Source organism: Gymnodraco acuticeps, unplaced genomic scaffold, assembly GCF_902827175.1.
Source record: "Gymnodraco acuticeps unplaced genomic scaffold, fGymAcu1.1, whole genome shotgun sequence".
Taxonomy (NCBI): domain Eukaryota; kingdom Metazoa; phylum Chordata; class Actinopteri; order Perciformes; family Bathydraconidae; genus Gymnodraco; species Gymnodraco acuticeps.
Genome location: NW_022990214.1, coordinates 1,350,569 through 1,370,472, shown reverse-complemented (window position 1 = coordinate 1,370,472; position 19,904 = coordinate 1,350,569). Strand labels below are relative to the sequence as shown.

At 47.1% G+C, this 19,904-nt stretch overlaps 1 long non-coding RNA gene across 1 annotated transcript; it reads right to left on the bottom strand.

Annotated features, from left to right (window-relative positions):
- Positions 1 to 6,772: 6,772 nt before the first annotated feature.
- On the bottom strand, positions 6,773 to 7,287 carry LOC117547687. The gene is made up of 3 exons (XR_004569225.1): positions 7,197 to 7,287; positions 7,001 to 7,088; positions 6,773 to 6,916 (listed from the first exon to the last, which is right to left on the bottom strand). It is a non-coding gene; the product is annotated as an uncharacterized LOC117547687 (long non-coding RNA).
- Positions 7,288 to 19,904: the final 12,617 nt, after the last annotated feature.

Below are 19,904 nucleotides of genomic sequence, written 5' to 3'. Positions count from 1 at the left end.
TGTACAGCTTATTTAACCTTTTTGTTTGACATCAGCCATTATAAATAATATGGCCATCTGAGTGTGTGTGTGTGTGTGTGTGTGTGTGTGTGTGTGTGTGTGTGTGTGTGTGTGTGTGTGTGTGTGTGTGTGTGTGTGTGTGTGTGTGTGTGTGTGTGTGTGTGTGTGTGTGTGTGTGTGTGGTGTGTGTGTGTGTGTGTGTGTGTGTGTGTGTGTGTGTGTGTGTGTGTGTGTTACTGTTTGTGGTTTGTTTTTAACTGTGTAATACAGTTAATGATTCAAAATGTTAGAGTTCCTTATTTTCATACCAAAACTTGCACTATACTGTTAAAAATAAATAACAGCAAAACAAATTATGCATTTGGGACTTTTTTTTGCTTTTCCTTGTTGTACCGAATCCGTACCGAACCGTGACTTCTGTGAACCGTTACACCCCTATATACAGTACAGTATTTGTAAGTATCAAACTCAAATAAAACAAAAATAAATTAGTTTCTTGTATGGAAAATGAGCAATATATACAACCAGATATATTCATAAAAGATAATAAATTATAATTGTAAAAAGAATGTTGGGGAAAAAAGTAATGTTAAGTATTTTTCATAATAAAAAAAAGACTTGCTCATCTTACTATATATGCTGAATTGGCCTAACAGCAAATATCTATATCCTGTGTTGGCCTAACTTGCTCATCTGTGTGCAACTTTGGGCTGTATGCCATGCATGAAAGGTGCTATATAAATTATTATCACTTTTTCACTCTGAGACTCATAAGGCAGTACTAGATGTAGTAATATTACCATGAATCTAGCTATTTATTTACCATATTTTATTGGAAAATCTCTGAAACTCTGAAAAAGTAATATTGCTAGTTTACCATAAAAGGCCAAATCGACCGGTTGGTTGAGCATATTTTCAACAAAAAAAATTACACCCTTGTTAAAACCTTTTTTGTGCATCAAGTCATCTAAATATGTTCAGTAAGTGCTATGACACAAAAATATGTCAAAAAGGATATGGTTACCTTACAAAAGTTGACCAAAAAGAGTGATTTCTTCAGCAGTGATCTTTTAGCATGCCAACTTCCTCAGTGGAAGCTAGCTGAAGGGCTTTCTGTTCGAACCACAGTGACATCTAGAGGTTGTTTTGTGCATAACATGTCAACCAAAGGGTAGAGCTGGCTGAATCAGATGATACACTTTTTTGTTTTTTTTCAACAACATATCAAGACACAAAATGTGCTCTACCAAATGGTGGCGCTGGCAGTTAAAGGGTTAAGGAAGGCAGAGGATGCCCTCAACAGGCCAGTTAGAGAACTACAACATCTGGAGGAAAATAAAGGAAATAAATTAAATAAACAAATTGGGTTGGTCCGGTCCAAGGTCTTTAACCAACAATTTATCTCCCAAACTTCTCCTTTCGAAAGGATTTGATAACAGTGCTTGGACGGAATTGGGCGGGGACCGAAGTCTGGAGTCTCCACCTGCACATGCAGCCATCCTCATCAACTACTGTAGCCTCACCTTGGATACGAGTCCAAACAACTCACAGACTGCATTGGGCGCTGAAATTGGCGCCCTAGGACCATCACATCTGACGGCGCTCGGCGCCGTGCTAGGAGTACTACTGCTGAAGAGTATCCAGCATGAGCTGAGGGACAAGCTGAGGAGGGGCAGAGATTCCTACAGGAAGAAGCTGGAGGCCAAGCTCCAGCAGAACAATAGCAGGGGTGTCTGGGCTGGGATGAAGGCCATTACTGGCTTCAAAGGGAGAGACAGACTGACCGTGGGCACCCTGGAGAGGGCCAACGAGCTGAACACCTTCTTCAATAGGTTTAGCTCTCCGCCCGCTGCTGTCTCCTCCATCTCCACTTCACACCTCACCTCCACCACTCAGCCTGGCTTCACCTTGCCCCTGACCCCCCCCACCCTCTGCTTACCTTGCCTTTGACCCCGCCCCTCTATCCCCCCTGCCGAGCACACTGGACTTTACCACCTCACCTTTGATGTGCCTGCCCTCCACTGAGCCATCATGCCCCCCCCCCCCCCCGCTTCACTGTGAGCACAGGACAGGTCCAGAGACAGATGGAAAAACTCCACCAAGGCAAGGCTACGGACCCTGATGGTATCAGCCCCAGGGTCCTGAGGACCTGTGCCCACCAGCTGTCTCCTGTTCTCCAACACCTGTTCAACCTGAGCCTGCACCTGGAGACATCCTGCGTTGTTCCTGTCCCTAAAAAGACGACTCCTTCTGGGCTCAATGACTCGCCCCGTAGCACTCACATCTCATGTGATGAAGGTGCTGGAGAGACTGGTCTTGGACCATCTCAGACCGCAGGTGAGATCATTCCTAGACCCTCTGCAATTTGCCTACCAGCCTCACCTGGGGGTGGACGATGCCATTATTTACCTGCTGCAGCGTGCTCACTCATACCTGGATGGATCGGGTTGCACTGTGAGAATCACCTTTTTTGATTTCTCCAGTGCATTCAACACGATCCAGCCATGGCTACTGAGTGACAAGCTGCAGGCTATGAGGGTAAACTCGTCCACCATCTCCTGGATTACCAACTACCTCACGGACAGACCACAGTACTTCCGGCTGGGCAGTGTGCTGTCTGATGTGGTGGTTGGTAGTATAGGAGCCCCTCAGGGGACTGTGCTGTCTCCTTTCCTGTTCACCTTATACTCCTCTGACTTTCAATACAACTCAGAGTCATGCCACCTGCAGAAGTTTTCAGATGACTCTGCAGTGGTAGGGTGTATAAGGGATGGACGGGAGGAGGAGTACAGAGCGCTGGTGGGTGATTTTGTAGAGTGGACTGGAGGAAATCATCTGCTTATGAATGTTGTAATAAAACCATGTTGAACATTTTACACATATATAATCTGTTCAATATTTTATATTAAATATTCCATATGTCATATATTTATGTATTTGTATATATAATATCTACATTTATATTTTCTATTTGAACATTTTATTTCTATTCTTGTATATATTTCTACAACAAAAACTATTTCCCAAATTGGGATCAATAAAGTACCATCTTATCTTATCTTAAATAATGTTTTGGCAGCATAGTTTACAGATAGCAACAGTCAGCAATTGGTTGGCTGCTGCTGCACTTACTTGGGCTCCTTTCTTAGCGCCCAGACGAGAGAGGGTAATGATATACGGGCAAAGATTTATGCGGCCAGGCAGGAAACATGTGACTTATCAGTAACTTTAGACATCGTAACACAATTTTGAACGATATTTTATTGTAGATTATACATTTTACTGATACCAATTATATAATATTTACCTTGTTTATTAAAAAAAAAATATATATTTTATAAATATATATTTTTTTTTAATGTAGGAAGAGGTGGGGTGGCGCCCCTAGCGCCCCTATGGGCCGGCCGCCACTGGTCCTTGCCCCTATTCAAAGCTCACAATAGCATATCGGGGTTTCCCATTCCACAGATCAATCTGGTGATTGTCCTTATTTTTTTTTAAACCTTTTTGTGAATAAATGAATTGAATTACATTTGTTGTAAAAAAGATAATGACTGGTTTTGCTTTGGCAATGTTGATCCTTTAATTTTTTTTTTACTAGACTATTATTCAATGCTACCTAAGGGGAGTTCTTTTTTGTACATACTTTCTGAAAGCCCCTTAATAATTCTGTGTATGATCTTGCCAGAGTGAACGTATTGAACACTTAGAGCAGCCAAAAAAAAGTTGTAAGGTTCATATGGATGCTGTTTTAGAGAAAGTCTTTCTACTTTTTCTAGCTTTTACCAAACACAGGAGTCAAATTCTCTTGACATTTTGCGTGAATCTCTTAGTTTCCTCTTTTGACTACAACAAAGACCCTAAGGCGACAAACAAATTAAATGTGAAGAAACTAAACAAATGGGAAATGAAATGGGAGCATGGTTCAAAGTATTTACCCCGGTCCGCTGCTGTAGACCAGTCAGATCAGGACATTTGGAGTGAACTCCGTCTCTAGGCACACTCACAGCTGAATGAAGTTCCCTCCATTAAGGGTTAAGGGTATAAATACAGCGGCAAGCTTTGGGACGGCCTCCCCTCTCTCCGCAGGAAACGGAAATGGACGTCACAGTGTCCAACCCACATCTGTCGGCTGCATTGACCTGCGTTGCTATCCGTCGCCTGTTAGCGGGTGCAATGGCAAGATCCAACAGAAGGAGCAGAAGGTTGAGGCGCATTTTAGCGATGTTCCAGTGGCAGGTAAACATTTCAATATTGCTAATACAACAATTATCTTCACTTTATTTCTTATATAGTAGCCTATGAACTTTGTATGTGTAATACAATTAGATATTTAGATATATTTTGATATACATGCATTTATTCTTTCCTTATAAGCTATACATGTATATATGTATAGTGTCTGTATAATTCCAACACAGAGAAATGTCAGTAGTTTATAGAATAAAAAAGGAAGGTTAATTTGACTTGGTCTCAGAATTGTTTACAGAGCTCTGTGTGTGTGTGTGTGTGTGTGTGTGTGTGTGTAGGTGTGTAGGTGTGTGTGTGTGTGTGTGTGTGTGTGTGTGTGTGTGTGGTGTGTGTGTGTGTGTGTGTGTGTGTGTGTGTGTGTGTGTGTGTGTGTGTGTGTGTGTGTGTGTGTGTGTGTGTGTGTGTGTGTGTGTGTGTGTGTGTGTGTTGGAGTATAGTTAGTGAACAATACTGTAATATTTGTCTTTTACAGGGGGGCAAAGGTCTTTACATGCAGCTCAATGCTACTGCCCCAATTCTCGCCTTGTATGCCAACCCTGAAGCCTGTCTAAAGAAGGACTTTAGAGTTAAGCGATCTAGTGTGGTGTATTTAGTGCAGATGCTTTCCTCCCCAAAGGACCACGGATGGGGACAAGACATCGAGGTGCTTGTTCTCCTCTACAGCTTGGCCCATGGACTATCGCTCTCTGTAGTGGGTTCAGCATTCGGGATTCCCAAATCGACGGTCCACAGGATCATCCAACACGTCACCGGGAAGATAAAGGCCAACCTGAAGACCCTCATTTCCCTGCCAACCGCAGATGAGCTGCCAGAGATTGCAGATGGCTTCTGTCAGCTTGCAAAGAGTCCTGCATTTCACCGTGCTGCTGGTGCGATTGATGGATGCCATATTCGCGTCAAACCTCCAGGAAACGAGTACCACAAGGAGTACATCAACTGGGAGACGAGTACCACAAGGAGTACATCAACTGGGAGATTCCTGGATGTCTTCATCGGCTATCCAGGCTCCGTTCATGATGCCAGAGTACTACGAAACAGCCCCATCTTCTGCCAGGCACTGTTTCCCCCAGCTGGTTGGTTCCTCCTTGGGGACGGTGGTTATCCCTGCCTGGAAAAACCAGTGGGATTACTCACACCCTACAAGGTCCCTCGCGGCCAGGTGCAGGCCAGATTCAACACGCATCATGCCAGGGCTGGGTCTGTGGTGGAAAGAGCATTTGGAAGGATGAAGGCTCGCTGGAGGGCCACCCTTTTCAAAGCGCTGGAAGTCAGTCTAAGCTTTGCCCCTCACATAATTGCATGTTGTGCATTTCTGCACAATCTGTGCATAGACATGAACGATGTCCTTGAGGACTTTGAAGCCTTCCCCCCTGAAGATGGGGACCAGAGTCCTCCCCCTGCCGCAGCATGTGGACAGGAAAGTCCTGGACACCACCTAAGGGACAGGATTGCTGCACAACTCTCTGCTCCTGTCCAAATGGCACCACACCAGAGAGCACGATTACATCGAATGAACTTTGTTTTTTTGTGTTTTTTTTTTGGCAAAACGTGGTTGTCTGTTAACTTGTGTTTTTGAAATGATGTGCACACATACCTGATTTAATTTTGTTTGTTAGTGAGCTCCACTTCTCACTTTAGAGAAAAGAGGTGAAATAAAATAAACCTGTGCACTGTTGATTTCAAACTTGGTTTTCCTCAATTGTCTTTCTGCATAATCCCAAATTGGAGACAAATGTCCTTACCTCTTGGATCATTCAATCACGAGCACAGAGCAAAGGTTCAGAAAATGAACACAGGTCTTCTAATACAATCACTTTTGTTTTTGAGTGAAACTCTGCAAATGGTTTGACATGAGCAATTAAGTATATTTTAATGCCTTATACCTATGAAGCGCACAGACATATCTTTATTTAAAATGCTGATATTCAGGGTTAATCTTCAGACTTTGGAAAAAACACTTTAGTTCCGTGCACAACATTACTTTGTGCAAAACTTTTCCTTCTACATTATGAAACCCACACAGAACAATGTAGCCATCTAACAATCAAGCAAAAGCAATGTCACCCTCATCACCCGTCTACCTGTATTTACTATATCCCATACAATATTGAAGACATGAAGGACAGTACGTTAAATTAGGTTTATTGTCTTCCAAATAAATAATACAAGCGAATAAAAACAAGTCTTTTAAGTAACATCAATAATCAACATAGAAATGGCCAATGGTGGGGGGGAAAAAATACATCACATTTTGTCAACCATTTTTTCGAACAGGGTTAGAAATTTCTCGGACTGTTGCATTATTTCTCTGTGGCGTTTGTCCTCTTTTTCTGCCTCGCTTTCTAGGCACTCCAGCACTCCCTTAGCACCTTTCTTTTTTGGGGCGGGGGGGGGGCTGCTGGGTGGTTCCAGCCTCAGACAGTGATGAGGGTGGTGAGGGGTCTGGATCATCAGCCACATTTGGGGGGGGGAGGGAAGAGGAGCATGAAGCAGCCTCCGGATCAAAGAGGATTATGGGGTTTGCCAAGGCTGAGGCAACAAGGACAGGAGGACTAATTGAAGGCCTTGCACCTATGGCCTCATCCATGGCCATGAAGAAGGGCCATGTTGCAGGGGTTTCTTCCCCCTGATCAGTCCCTGTTCCAGTCCTTGGCCTTTTAAGTTCCTATTGCAAACAAATGCATGTTAGAAATCTTTGTTCAGCTTTTTCAAAAACAAACATGTTTTACAATAACAATACACCATTTACCTTGTATTTATTTTTTAGGTTCTCCCATTTCTTGGAGGCCTGTTTGTGAGACACATGTTGCCCAAGGTCCAGTTCCTTAATGATTGACCTGTTATCATAGAATATTTAAACAATATATATTGGTGTTGAGGCAATGACCCACAGTGCACATTCATTACTTTCATTGCACAAAATATGAATTGAGTGCATAACTCACTCCCATGCTTCTTTGGCAGCATTGCGTTTTTTGCAGAACAGGTCATCCTTTTCCATTCTTAAAGCAATAAGTGCCTTGGTTTTTACCACAGTTCCTGAAATTACAAATCACACTTAAGTTTAAACCGATTTCGTAAGTGAATGGATACATGAATTGACACATGTGTTGTTAGTTTGATTCCGATTTAGATTTGTACATCTTCAAAATAAAAATCTAATGTAATCTTGGCAAATCAAATTAACACGTGTAGATTTCTAAATACATGTTCACAAAGGCATGTTTTAGTTAAGGCAACGTATTAATTATCGTTTAAAAAAATAACCACATGGAACCAGGCGCGCCGGATTCATTTTAGAAGTGGGGGGGGCAAAAAAAGTGCGTGTGTATGGCCCAATCCCAAACCACGCCCTACACCTACATACTCCCCCTCCGTGACGGAGTGAACTCCGTGGAGTGATGACACATGAGGCTCCCTCCTGTCAGATGGAGGGAGTAAATACAGCAGCAAGCTTTGGGACAAACTCCCCTCTCTCCGGCAGAAACAGGAAATACCGTAACTGTATGTAGGCCTAACAACGGTTTCAAATCAGCATCTCTTAGACAAAAAATGTAAATGAATAACTCAAATAAAACTCCAAACATCTTTGGTTACTTTTTTGTAAAGCTCTTTTAGTTTTAAACCTGATGTTTATAAGCTTCTTAGTTTTTGCAATAGTCTGTAAATATACACAACTTTATAATAAAATGCACACATTTACCTTTTTCTAGACTAAACACAGATATGATCCTAAGTTAAAAAAATATGAGGTTATCATGAGGTTGTTAACATCGCAATTTATCAGTATCGTTTAGTGGTTTTGCAAATAATTAACCACTCTCTGTTTTTGTACCATTCTGCGTTGAAGTACCTTCTCTTTGCTCAAATAATCTACTAGCGGTCTCCTTTTTTCCGATAGTTAGCTGTACAGCTTTACCCGCCTTAATGTCCCGACAACAAACCTCCATGCAGTCGGAACCAGCCTGTTTCGGTTCAACGACGGCGGCGGTGGGGGCGGCGGCAGCGGTTTTGACAGTTTCTGCGGCCGCAGAGCTGCTGCTTTTGGGTTCATCTGGCTTCGCTGCTTCTATGATTGATGAAGGTCCAGGCTCCGGAGATGTGGATGTCAGGGATGTGACCTTCCAGTTGTTACATTTAAGTTTAGATTGACTGTATTTAGTTTTCTTCTGCGCTGGTTATTCTGACATGTTTGCAAGTGTATATATTATTTCTAGGTTAACGGCTGACACACACAGAACAACGTAACAAATAAAGTAAACAACGTAACAAATAAACAAATCTAAGCTTTTTTATTGGTTGTAATGTACATGGATACATTTGAATGGTGTGACAATGTCCTATTTGATTGGGTTAAAATGTACATATTCTTCCTGTTATGTCTGCCTGCTTTAGTTTACCTAATGCAAAGTGACCTGCTCCATCGAAATCAGTCGCATTGACCCGAAGACACATTTTGATTCCTAGCTTTCTAATGATATCAGGTTTGTTTTTGTACTCCAAATATTAAGCAAAATATTGTAACGATCACAAAGGGAGTCGGAAACAGGCTGCTAGTTATTAGGCTTTAATAACTCTTCTTCTTTACAGATGATCACAGGTTCAGGAACAGCTTGTGGGTTCAACCTCACACTAACACTAACTTCTACACATACCCATATCAGAGTTCCCGTTAGCCGGTAATTACCGGACTACGACCGGTACAATATGCTGAAGACCGGCTAATCTAAATCTCTCCGGTCAAAGTGTCCGTTCAAAAATAATTTCCCTTTAGCGCAATACCGCATCAGTTGCGCAACTTGCGCCATTTATGTGACAGACAAAAGAGTATGTGACAGGAACAGTCAATTCTAAAGTCTATAATGTGGAGAAAGAGATGTCCTGTATGGGTTGATTGTGCGTTGATCTGTTGGTAATGCCTCGGGGTTCCGGTGGGCATGTAAACAAATGCATAATGCTGCGCTATACTTTGTGGTCTCAGCCAGTTGCATAGCGACGCTTATTGTTTAGGTGTCTTTTAATAAGCAGGTAGTCCTATCATTAGCTAGAACTAGCTGGATCTGATCGATATGGACATAAACGCAAGTGAAGTCTAATCTGACGGGAGAGAGAGATGAGCTGCTGCTGACGAGTCGACACGCAGCTCTGCATGATCACAGGACAAAACACACTTCAGGTTAGAATATCACACGTAGCTATTTTAATGACCTCTCAAATTACCTAGTAGTAACTAGTTATAGATATGTTTAGTTTACTGTCGGGTGACTCATTACTGGATCCGCGAGCTGCATGATACTGACGGGCTGTCAGGAGAGGGAGAGCGCTCCGTTTATTATTCCCGTGTTATTGTAAGTTACTGTACACTTTTGAATAATGTAGTTAATCCACTATGATTAGTTTGTATTAGTTTAGATTAGTTTGTTTAATGTTAATGTTAATGTTGACCGGCGAAGAAATATTCTAACGGGAACTCTGACCCATATATATAACAGTGTCTACGTCACAACTTCCCGCCCTCCCCCGTCTGCTCCCCCAACCACAGGCCCGCACCTCAACCAGCATCACTGTGCAGCTCTATGATTGGCAGAGAGACGGGGGATGCCTGAGTGACACCCTCAGCATCCTATACAGGGTCGCTACACTACCCCCCCACTACAAAGTTCCTCGCCCACGAGGAACAAATAAAACTCAGCACAAACACTATAACTACACCTGTACTTTGACTAGGAAGGTCTGGGTGGACTACCATCCCTTCCAGTGAGACCAGGGCGCATTCTTGCCCTCTACAGGAACCGAGGGGTCTCACTATAACTTTACTACCAAACAAAGTCTCTGAAACGACCCGGGGGTCGTGACTGCCTTCTCGGCAGGGGGACTGGGGTCAGGAGGACAGGGGTTGCCGGTTCTGGCCCTGATGGGGGACTGCTGCTCTGCTCGCCGGGGGACCTGAGTGGGGGTGTCGAGGGGACGGCTGTGGGCTCCGATGTTCCTTGGGCCTGTGGAGAAGCGACTCCTCTGTACGGAGCCAACCTGTCTCTGTGGAGCACCACTTTTCTCCCCTTTGGTGGCAGCTGCACCCTGTAGACCACTTCCCCCACCCTCTCCAGTACTCTGCAGGGACCAACCCACTGACTGTCCAATTTTTGGGCACCGGCCTTTCTTCCGTTGTGGGCTGTAGACCCAAACGAGCTCCCCGGCCCGGAAATGCTGCCCTCTTGTCCTGGTGTCATAGTTCCGCTTCTGTCTCACCCCAGCACTTTTCTGCTGATCGCGGGCAAAGGCGTGAGCGGAATCAAGGCGGTCCTGAAGTCTCCTGGCGTACTCAGGCCCTGGAGGCGTGTCTAGGGAATCTGGTGGCCGACCAAACGCCAACACAGCAGGGGTTCGAAGCTCTCTCCCCAACATGAGGAGGGCAGGAGAACAGGCTGAGGACTCCTGGACTGCAGAACGACATGCCATGAGCACAAGGGGCAGATGCTCATCCCAGTCGCGCTGATGCTGAGCCGTGAGGATGGCCAGCTGCTGTCCCATGGTGCGATGGAATCTCTCGACTAGTCCGTCGCTCTGAGGTCGCAAGGGGGAGGTGCGTGTTTTGTGCATGCCTAGTTGTGAGCACATGGAGGCGAACACCCGGGACTCTAAATGTCTCCCCTGGTCACTGTGCAGGGTCTCCGGCACTCCAAAACGGCTGAACATGCCGGCCACCAAGGCATCTGCGACTGTCTCTGCTTCTTGATCAGGGAGAGCATACGCCTCTGGCCACTTTGTGAAATAGTCTATGGCCGTGAGAACGTAGCGGTTACCCCTGTTTGACTGTTTTGCCCCACCACATCAACCGCTACTCTCTCCATCTGGGCCCCCACGGGAAACTGTTGCAGCAGAGCATGGGAACGACCAGGGGGGCCCTTCCGCGCCATACACAGATCACAGCGGCGACAGAAGTCTTCGACATCCCTCCGGCACTGCCCCCAGTAGCAGCCCTGACGAAGGCGCCGGAGAGTCTTAGTGACGCCAAAGTGCCCAGAGCCTGCCGTTCCATGCATGGCCTTGAGTACGACCTCTTGCAGACCCCTCGGGACCACCATTTGCCACCTCTTCTCCCCCGTTGCTGGCTTCTTCCACGCCCGGTGTAGTATGCCCTGACACAGACGTAGAGTCTCAAACTGAGACCACAGCCCCTTGGTTGCTTTGGAGAGCACTGCCACTTCCTCCCACGGTGGCCGCTGCTGCGACTCAACCCACTGCAGTACAGGCTGTAGAACGGCGTCCAGCTCTTGCTGTTGCTTCCACTCTGCCACCTCCACTGTCTGGAGCTCCCGGCAGATAACCTCTTCCACTTTCCGCGCTGCCGCACAGACGATGTCCTCCTCCAGCAGCTCCTTTTCACGAGTCTCTCTCTTCTCGCAGTAGTGGCATCCGCCGGCGGCACACGGGCGGCGGGAGAGAGCGTCTGCATTTGTGTGGCGCACCCCAGCCCGGTGCTCCACCCTGAAGTCGAAAGCTTGGAGCTCTTCTAGCCACCTGGCGACCTGCCCTTCTGGCTCTTTGAACGTCATGAGCCACTGTAATGCAGAGTGATCCGTCCTCACCGTGAACGCCTGCCCACACAGGTAGTACTTAAAGTGCCTGATGGACAGCACCACTGCCAAAAGTTCCCTGCGGGTGACGCAGTATCGTCGCTCTGCTTTGTTGAACGCCCGGCTGAAGTATGCCACCACCCGCTCCCCCTCCGGTGTAGTCTGGGAGAGCACTCCGCCTACACCAACGCCGCCAGCGTCTGTGTCCAGGGTGAACGGCAGCAGGGGTTGGCTGGGGCGAGAACCGGGGATTCACTCAAGGCACGCCGAAGGCTGTCAAACGCTGCTTGACATTGCTCAGACCACAGGAAATCCCTGTCCTTCTGCAGCAGCTGGAACAGGGGTGCGGCAGTGCAAGCAAAACCCCGTACAAACTTTCTGTAGTACGAGGCCAGGAAACTCTTCAGCTGTTTCTGGTTGCGAGGATTTGGCCAGCCTGCGACCGCCTGCACTTTCTCGTGCAGGGTGCCGATGCCCTCACCCCCCACTTTGTGGCCCAGGAAAGTTACCTCTCTCTGCAGGAAATGATACTTATCTGGATGTAGCTTCAAACCAACGTCTCTGATCCTCTCCAGCACCACCACTCTTAGAGATCCCAGGGCCGCCTCAAACGAGCTGACATGCACCAGGATGTCGTCCAGGTAAACCAAACACTGCTGACGGGGAATCCCAGACAGCACCCTGTCCATCAACTGCACAAAGGTGGCCGGGGCATTACACAGCCCAAAACTGAGGACCTTGAACTGCCATAGTCCCCGGCCGGTGCAGAAAGCCGTTTTTGGTCTGGCCTCTGGGGCAAGAGGAACTTGGTAATACCCGCTGCGGAGGTCCAAGGAAGAGAACCACGACGACCCTGCGACCAGGTCCAGGGACTCATCGATGCGGGGAAGGGGGTATGAATCCTTCTTGGTGACCCCGTTCACTGGTCTGTAGTCTGAGCACAGCCGCCAGCCACCTGTCTTCTTCGGGACCATGACTACAGGTGTCTACTACACAGCTGTCGGAAGGCTCGATGATGTCTGCCTGCAGCATGCTCTGCACTGCCTCGTCGCAAGCCTGCTGACGAGCAAGGGGAAGTCAGCGCGCGCGACACCTGATGGGACGCGAGTCTCCTGTATCAATCTCGTGTTCTACCAGATGCGTTCGGCCCACCTCCTCCTCCTTCATGGCGAAACTGCCCTGGAACACTAGCAGAAGCTGCCCCAATTGCTCTTGCTGCTCGGGATTCAGGCCGCCACAGATTCTTCCTCCACACCTCCAATACTGCAGACTGAGCCTCTTCCACCTCCGTCTGGGGTAACTGGGGGGGGGGGGGGGGGGGGGGGGGGGCTGTGATCGGGTGGCACAGTCCGGGGGTGACAGATGGGGAATTGTCCTGAGCGGGCGTCACCGGGGATACGGGAAAGGAGGGAGAGTTTTCTTCAGTTCCTAGGGTACTCACGGTGGGTGTAGAGGGTCTCCCCGCAGGCTCAGCAGGGTTGTGGATACGGGTCATAGTAATCACCGGCCCCCCCTGGAAACTCACTGTGCCTGCTTGAAGATCCAGGAGGCAGCCAGACGCCTTCAAAAAGTCCAAACCCAGAATGCACGGGTCCTGTACATCCGCTATCCACACGGGGTGCTGCACTGCAACTCCCCCCACCGACACAGTCAGCATGCCTCTTCCTTTCATAGGCGCCAGCTCTCCTGTGACTGTGCGTAGACGCACCGCTGTCGGCTCTAACATAGTCCTACTGGGCAACACATCTGCTCTCACCAGGGTTACTGTAGAGCCTGTGTCCACCAGTGTAGTGCAGGGCACCCCTTCCACATCGACAGGGACATAGCAGGAATCCCCACCACCAGCACGGCCCACCGCGACGACAGGCTCCACGCATGTGCTGTCATCTTCTTCAGGAAGCCGTAGAGTCTGGCTCCCCCGGCTGTGCTCCTTCCTCGGATGTCTGAGTTGGTGACAATAAAGCTGTGGTTTGATTGGGGAGTCTTTGGGCTTGGTTCCGCATCTTCTCCTTTATGCGGGCCCCCCGTCGTTTCCCTGGGTCCGGTGTGCCTTGGGGCAGTCTCTGGCCAAATGTCCTGGCTGACCACACCCCCAGCAGACCCTGGTACTTGGTCTGCGTGTTGGCTGCAGAGAAACAGCCCTTATCATTTCAGTCATCTCGGTAACCCATGCAGGCTTCTCCTCCTCCCTGCAGCTCCTCACAGCCGGTGCTGCCGGCCCTCCGTTGCTCCTAGCAGCTCCACTCCACACCTTCTCTCTCTCCACAGCCATCTCCAAGGCCGCCTGCAAGGACTGTGGATGCTGCAGCTGTACCTCGACCCTCAAGTCCGCAGGGCGAAGAGCCCTGATGAATTGATCACGTGCCAGCTCACTCTGTACTCCGGGTGGCATGTGTGCATACGCCCGCCGCGTCAGGCTCTCCACGTCGTTAGCCAACGCACGCAGCGTCTCTCCAAACTCCCTACAGCGGTTACTCAACTCGTTCCGGAGCAGCTCTGGCGGGAAACACTGTCCAAACCGCCTCTTCAAAGCCCCCGCTAACGCTTCATAGCTGAGTCGGTCCTCAGGGCTAAGTAGAAGCAGACATGAAAGAGCCTCGTCTGTGAGGCACAAAGCTAGCTGTAGTGCTTTAGTCTCTATTGACCACCCCCCGGCATGTGCAAGTAGTTCAAATTGGGCATGGAAAGCCTCCCAGTCTGCCTTACCCGAGTATTTGGGTGTTTTCATGGACGCGGCGGCTGCTACTGGTTGCTGGGCGCCGCCATTGTTGTTTACATCCAGCTTGGAAATGGCGCGAAATGGCGCTGAAGACGGCGACATTCCCGCGTCTCTAGTAGGGGTGTTGAAATAATCGTTTCTACGATGCATTGCGATGCGGACATGGACGATTCGGTCTCGATGCAGTGACGGAAGATAATCGGTTATATCGTAGTAACGTTGCGTCCTGATTTTCCGGCCGCGGCTTTACTATAACGTTTTTTTTTTTCTGTCACTTTAATATCAAATCGGTCGGTGACGCAGAGATCAGGGAACAGACGTGACAGCGTCACAGCAACACCAAACACGGAGCAGTCTGCTTTATCCACCAACACAAGAACACCAGTCCAGAACCAACAGCAGAAGGACCCGCACTGTTAGAAATTAAAATCAATGTTTTGATGGCATAATGTACCTTAAATGTACCTTTAGTTTAAATGCTGTTTTATACTGAAAAACCAGAAGTTATTGTGCACAACCAGTTAGACTTTTATTCTGAAAATCCTTCACCTCCGGTTAGCATTTAGCATGAGGCTAATATACCATTTCCTATAGAGGTGAATTTAGCAGCGATATGATATGATGTTGCACACCGAAACCTACTGATTTCAACACTACAACTATAGACGTCGAGATATTATTATTGTTGGATATTAAATGAAGGTACAGTTTATTTGAGTACGTTATCGTTTACAGATGTGGGTAGCATGTGTAGTGAAATATTTGTATGTATTCATGTTAGCAAACTATGGATAAGCTTAAAATGGGAATCATTTGGGTAAAACTGAGCTGGATTTGGGGCCTGTTGACATGTGTTTTTGAGGACAAAGGAAGATGGGGGAAGGTGAGAGCATGTCTTGATTTGCATTCAACTTAGATCTAGCTACAGTGATTGGGGAAACCTAAGATCTGAGGTGTTTGTGATATTTGGGGCTGCCAATCAAAAGGGGGGATCAGATAACTCCTCCCATTGTTATAAAGTATAAACGCAGAGACACATGCTGTGTTCAGTCTATTTCCTCTGGCTGGCTCACGTGAAGGTAAATTCGGGATCCCAAAGATAACTGTATTGAATTTGTACTGTATTGATTGTATTGCATTGTCATATTACCATTAAAGTAGATTATTGTTTAACGGTTACTTGGTAGCTCTGGATTCCTTCCTGTATTATAACCAGCTTGATAGGGACGCGCGGAGATTTGAAAAGCGGATCAGTTATCCCTTTAAATCTCCAACAATTGGTGACTCGACGTGTCTGATTAACAAAGCTGAGGAAGAATCCAGACGACCGGAATGGGTCGGGAACAAACGCTTTCAAACATCTCAGACAATCAGCAGGGCCCTGCACAACTCTACAAATAAGGTACGCAGACGCCTGTTATGAAAATCGACTGTCTGTAATTGGATACGCTAAAACTTTAGGATTGTCTGTAGGCGTTTCACAGTGTTTTTAAAGTTTAAATGGAATATACAATGCATATTTTACTATGTTAGGAAAGTTATATACAAAACGTAAACGTTGATCGCCAGGTAGACGGAAAGTCCTGCGTAACGTAAATAGAGCAGTTTGGCGCGGATGTGCAGGTAGTTTATTCCTGAGTGGCGTGGAGACGGTGCAGTTTGTTGGTTGCGAGGTTCGATTCCTGCACGACAAAACCTGGAAACTCGATATTTCAGATCGGGTCGCCGTTTAAAACTGGGGTTAAATAACAGACCAAGGCTGAAAGCTAAAAGCCAGAGGTCTGTTATATGTTAAATCGAGGGAGAGAACGCGAACCTCACCAAAAATTGTGACGGGACCGGCTCTCGTTTTCCCTTTGTCTGTAAACTTAATTTGAATAGCTAAACGTGTGATAAAGGGCTCTTCACGATCTGGGATTTCCCCATGGAATGGTCACATTCTTTAAGAGTGTCGAAGCATCATTCGAGGTCCACTAGCCTGTTGAAATAAACATCACATTATAAAAGCTGGACAAACTGTACGGGGAATAAATCTGTGTGATTTTTACCTGAAATACCTGTGTGAGCAATTGTCTGCGGGGCTCAAAAAGGCACTCAGAAGAGTGAAGCTCATTTGTGGTCTGCTGCTGCCATCTAGTGGCTGAAAGGGGGTAACACACCCTTGACATTTTTATATGGTTTAGCTTCAAGCTTAGAGTTTCATCATTACATTGCTGGCCGGTATTGAAGACGTGAAGCACGTTAATAGTAACAACGACAATAGCCCAGTATATTAATACATGTGAACACATATTAATTAAGTCAGATAAATAAAAGCGAAGTGAATATGGAACGTCAGAATGCTAAAGACGATTCTGAAATTCCAGGGAGTTACCGGGAGCAATGGGAACAGATTAAGAGATTGATTTTAAGTGGAATCAAACAGGGGGCTAAAGAAAAGGCTTGTACTGATCTCCGATTCCTACACGATAAAATGATAACAGAGAATAGAGTGGGGGATGACGACACCATAGGTAATTTGGGCACAGCATTGAATTTATATGAAAGACAGATTGTAAAGCAACTTGCACACCTAAACGAACAGAAGCCCAGATGGTTTGCCCGTAGCAAATGTAACAAACAAAAACAGGCACTAGATAGATTGAGGAGGGTGTGTCACAATGCTGCCCTCGCAATGATTGGAATTAATATTCCTCCCGTCACAGACGAAAATCTCCCGGGTGCAATGGCAATCCAAAGCCCCATAAAAACAGATGAAGTTAACACTCTTCTGTTCCCTCATGGTATTAAAGACACAAAGGTGCCTACACATGGAGACATTCTTGACTATGTAGCAGAACGAGTTGAATATTTTTTAAATAATGCAAAATAATGTTGTCTCTAACTCAGAGCAGAAATCTCAAACGGGGCCCATACAAAATCCGGCTATTCCCACCTGCTCCTCTCTCCTTTACCCGGATTTAGGTAGTCTGATTACACAGCCCCCTCCCCCTTATTCTCTACCCGACGAAAGCGCAAATAAATTGCAAATGATGGTGGCAGATGCATCGGACACAGAAGGAGAGGAGGCGGCCATGAGCGTAGGGAACTATAGAATGGTGGGAACAGTAGCGTTGAGTCCGTTAAGGGGCGTCCCTACTCCAAAGAAAAGACTAAATGTTAAATAAAAAAAAGTTTCCTCCCCGTTAGACAGAATAGACAGCGCAGACACCACGCGGAGGCCTAGTTTTAACACAGACCAGGAGGTGGTTTCCCCGAGAAGGGACAGTCGACCACTTGATAATGAGCTCACCTCAGAACAATTGACTTCCCTTCTGACAGATCTTACAAAGAGCCACTCAGGCGCTACACAGACAGACATAACATACACAACTGACCTCCTAGACGAGAGGGAAATATGAGAAAGGCGGTGCTATGAACAACAGATTCAAGATAGACGCAAGGAGGAAGTCAGGAGACAGGAACAGAGCGGATATGAGGGCTCGGTAGAAGATATAGAGGAAATTAGGGAGAGCAGAGGCCAGCACACAGGTGTACGCAGGCGCGCTGAGGAGGGGGAGAGATGTGATCCTTTTCAGAACAGATCACGCCAGACGTCTACGTCTTATTACCCATGTGTTGGGGGGGGGCATCGGGCCATGAAAGTGGGGAAGAGACAGCGAACCACAGAAGTGATAGGAAGACAGTGGGCCATAAAAGTGAGGGAGAGATAGCGGGCCATAAAAGTGGGGGAAAGTCAGCTGGCCATAAAAGGGATAGGGAAACAGCAAGCCATGAAACTGAGGGGTTTTACAATGAAGCAGGAGGCCAGGGTCGTAAAGACAGCTATCAGGACACTTTTCAGCAGGAACAAGCAGAACAGGAAGAGGAAGACAGCAGGAGGGCGAGGTGCAAAGTTAAGCAGATATCTCTGACAGGAACAATCAGCGAACTAGTGGAGGTAGATCAGGTTCTTTCAATGCCCCGTAACAGATTAAGGTCTCACCACACCGCAGAGGACCCCACCGAGCATGCCTTTATTTTTCCAGTATTACAGGCGCCTTTAGTGACCGCGCAAAATGGGAAAACGGCTTATCATCCTTTCACACTAGGTGACATACATGCGCTGGTCGATAAAATGCCGTTGCCTACTGAGGGAGGGAGACATTGGATGCGAAGGTTTGCGGACATGGCTGTAGGACAGACTATCTGTCTGGGAGATTTCAGGAGAATACTAGCACAACAGACTTCCTATTATGAGGTAGAAAGAGTTGAGGATAGATCAGGAACATCGACAATGAAAGATGACGTGCCTATTTCCTTTAACGATGTTCACAGCAAGCTGGGCAAAGCAATGAGAAAACATTTCCCACAGACAGGGGGAGGTTACGGTTCACTGTCATTTACATTTACACCTGGAGAGGCTGCAGCAACCATGTTGCTCAGGGCACGCCAACAATACACAATGGCAACTGACTACAGTCCAGATAATAATGACCAACATATACAGATGTTCCGTAAGGCAGTGCTTGCAGCGGTGCCGAAAGAAATTAAAAGTCTGATGGAGGACAATCCAGAGGTAGATCAGTTAAACACACAGACGTGGGAACGTCATTTAGCCCACCATTTGAGTAGATTTAACAAACAACATACAGAGGGTAAAACTGAGGAAGAGGAGTTGAGGGTGCAGTTACTGCGAACGCAGCTGGAAATAGCCCGGAAAACAGTTCAGAATGACAAAAAGAATGCCAAACAGTTGATTGTTCATCCAGTAGCGCCGGCCGTGCAGCCACAGGGGCAGCAAAACCCAAAAGGGGGCCTTTCCAACCAGGGTCCGCCCTATAGTCAGCCCCAATTTGGCTACGATAATAGCTCTTGGCAACAGAGGGGCGGGTTCAGAGGCGGGGTCAGAGGTCGAGGTGGCTTTGGAATGACTCCTGGATTGGATTTATACCAGAAGGTGTGTTTCATTTGCGGACAGCCAGATCACTGGTTCAAGCAGTGCCCACATAAAGCCCCACCAGGAAGGGGCCGGGCTAAAGGGGGACAGAGAGGATACGGAGGGGGGAACGGATCAGAGAGACCATATATCCAGACACCCCAGGAGGCTGTCCCATTGCCGCAACAACCGAACCAGGGTCACATTGCCCCTAATGCTATGGCCGCCCCCTATGGCCAGTTTGTCCTGTATGATGGGGAGTACTACGAAGAATGAAGACGCCCAGGGAACTCTGGATGTGCGGGCCTGGCGGATCCATACATTAATATGATTGTTAAAGACTCAAAGCTATCATTCCTTGTTGATTCAGGAGCAAGATATTCCACCATCAATTATCCCGTCTTCAAGGCGTCCCTTTCATCTACAACAGTCTCAGTCA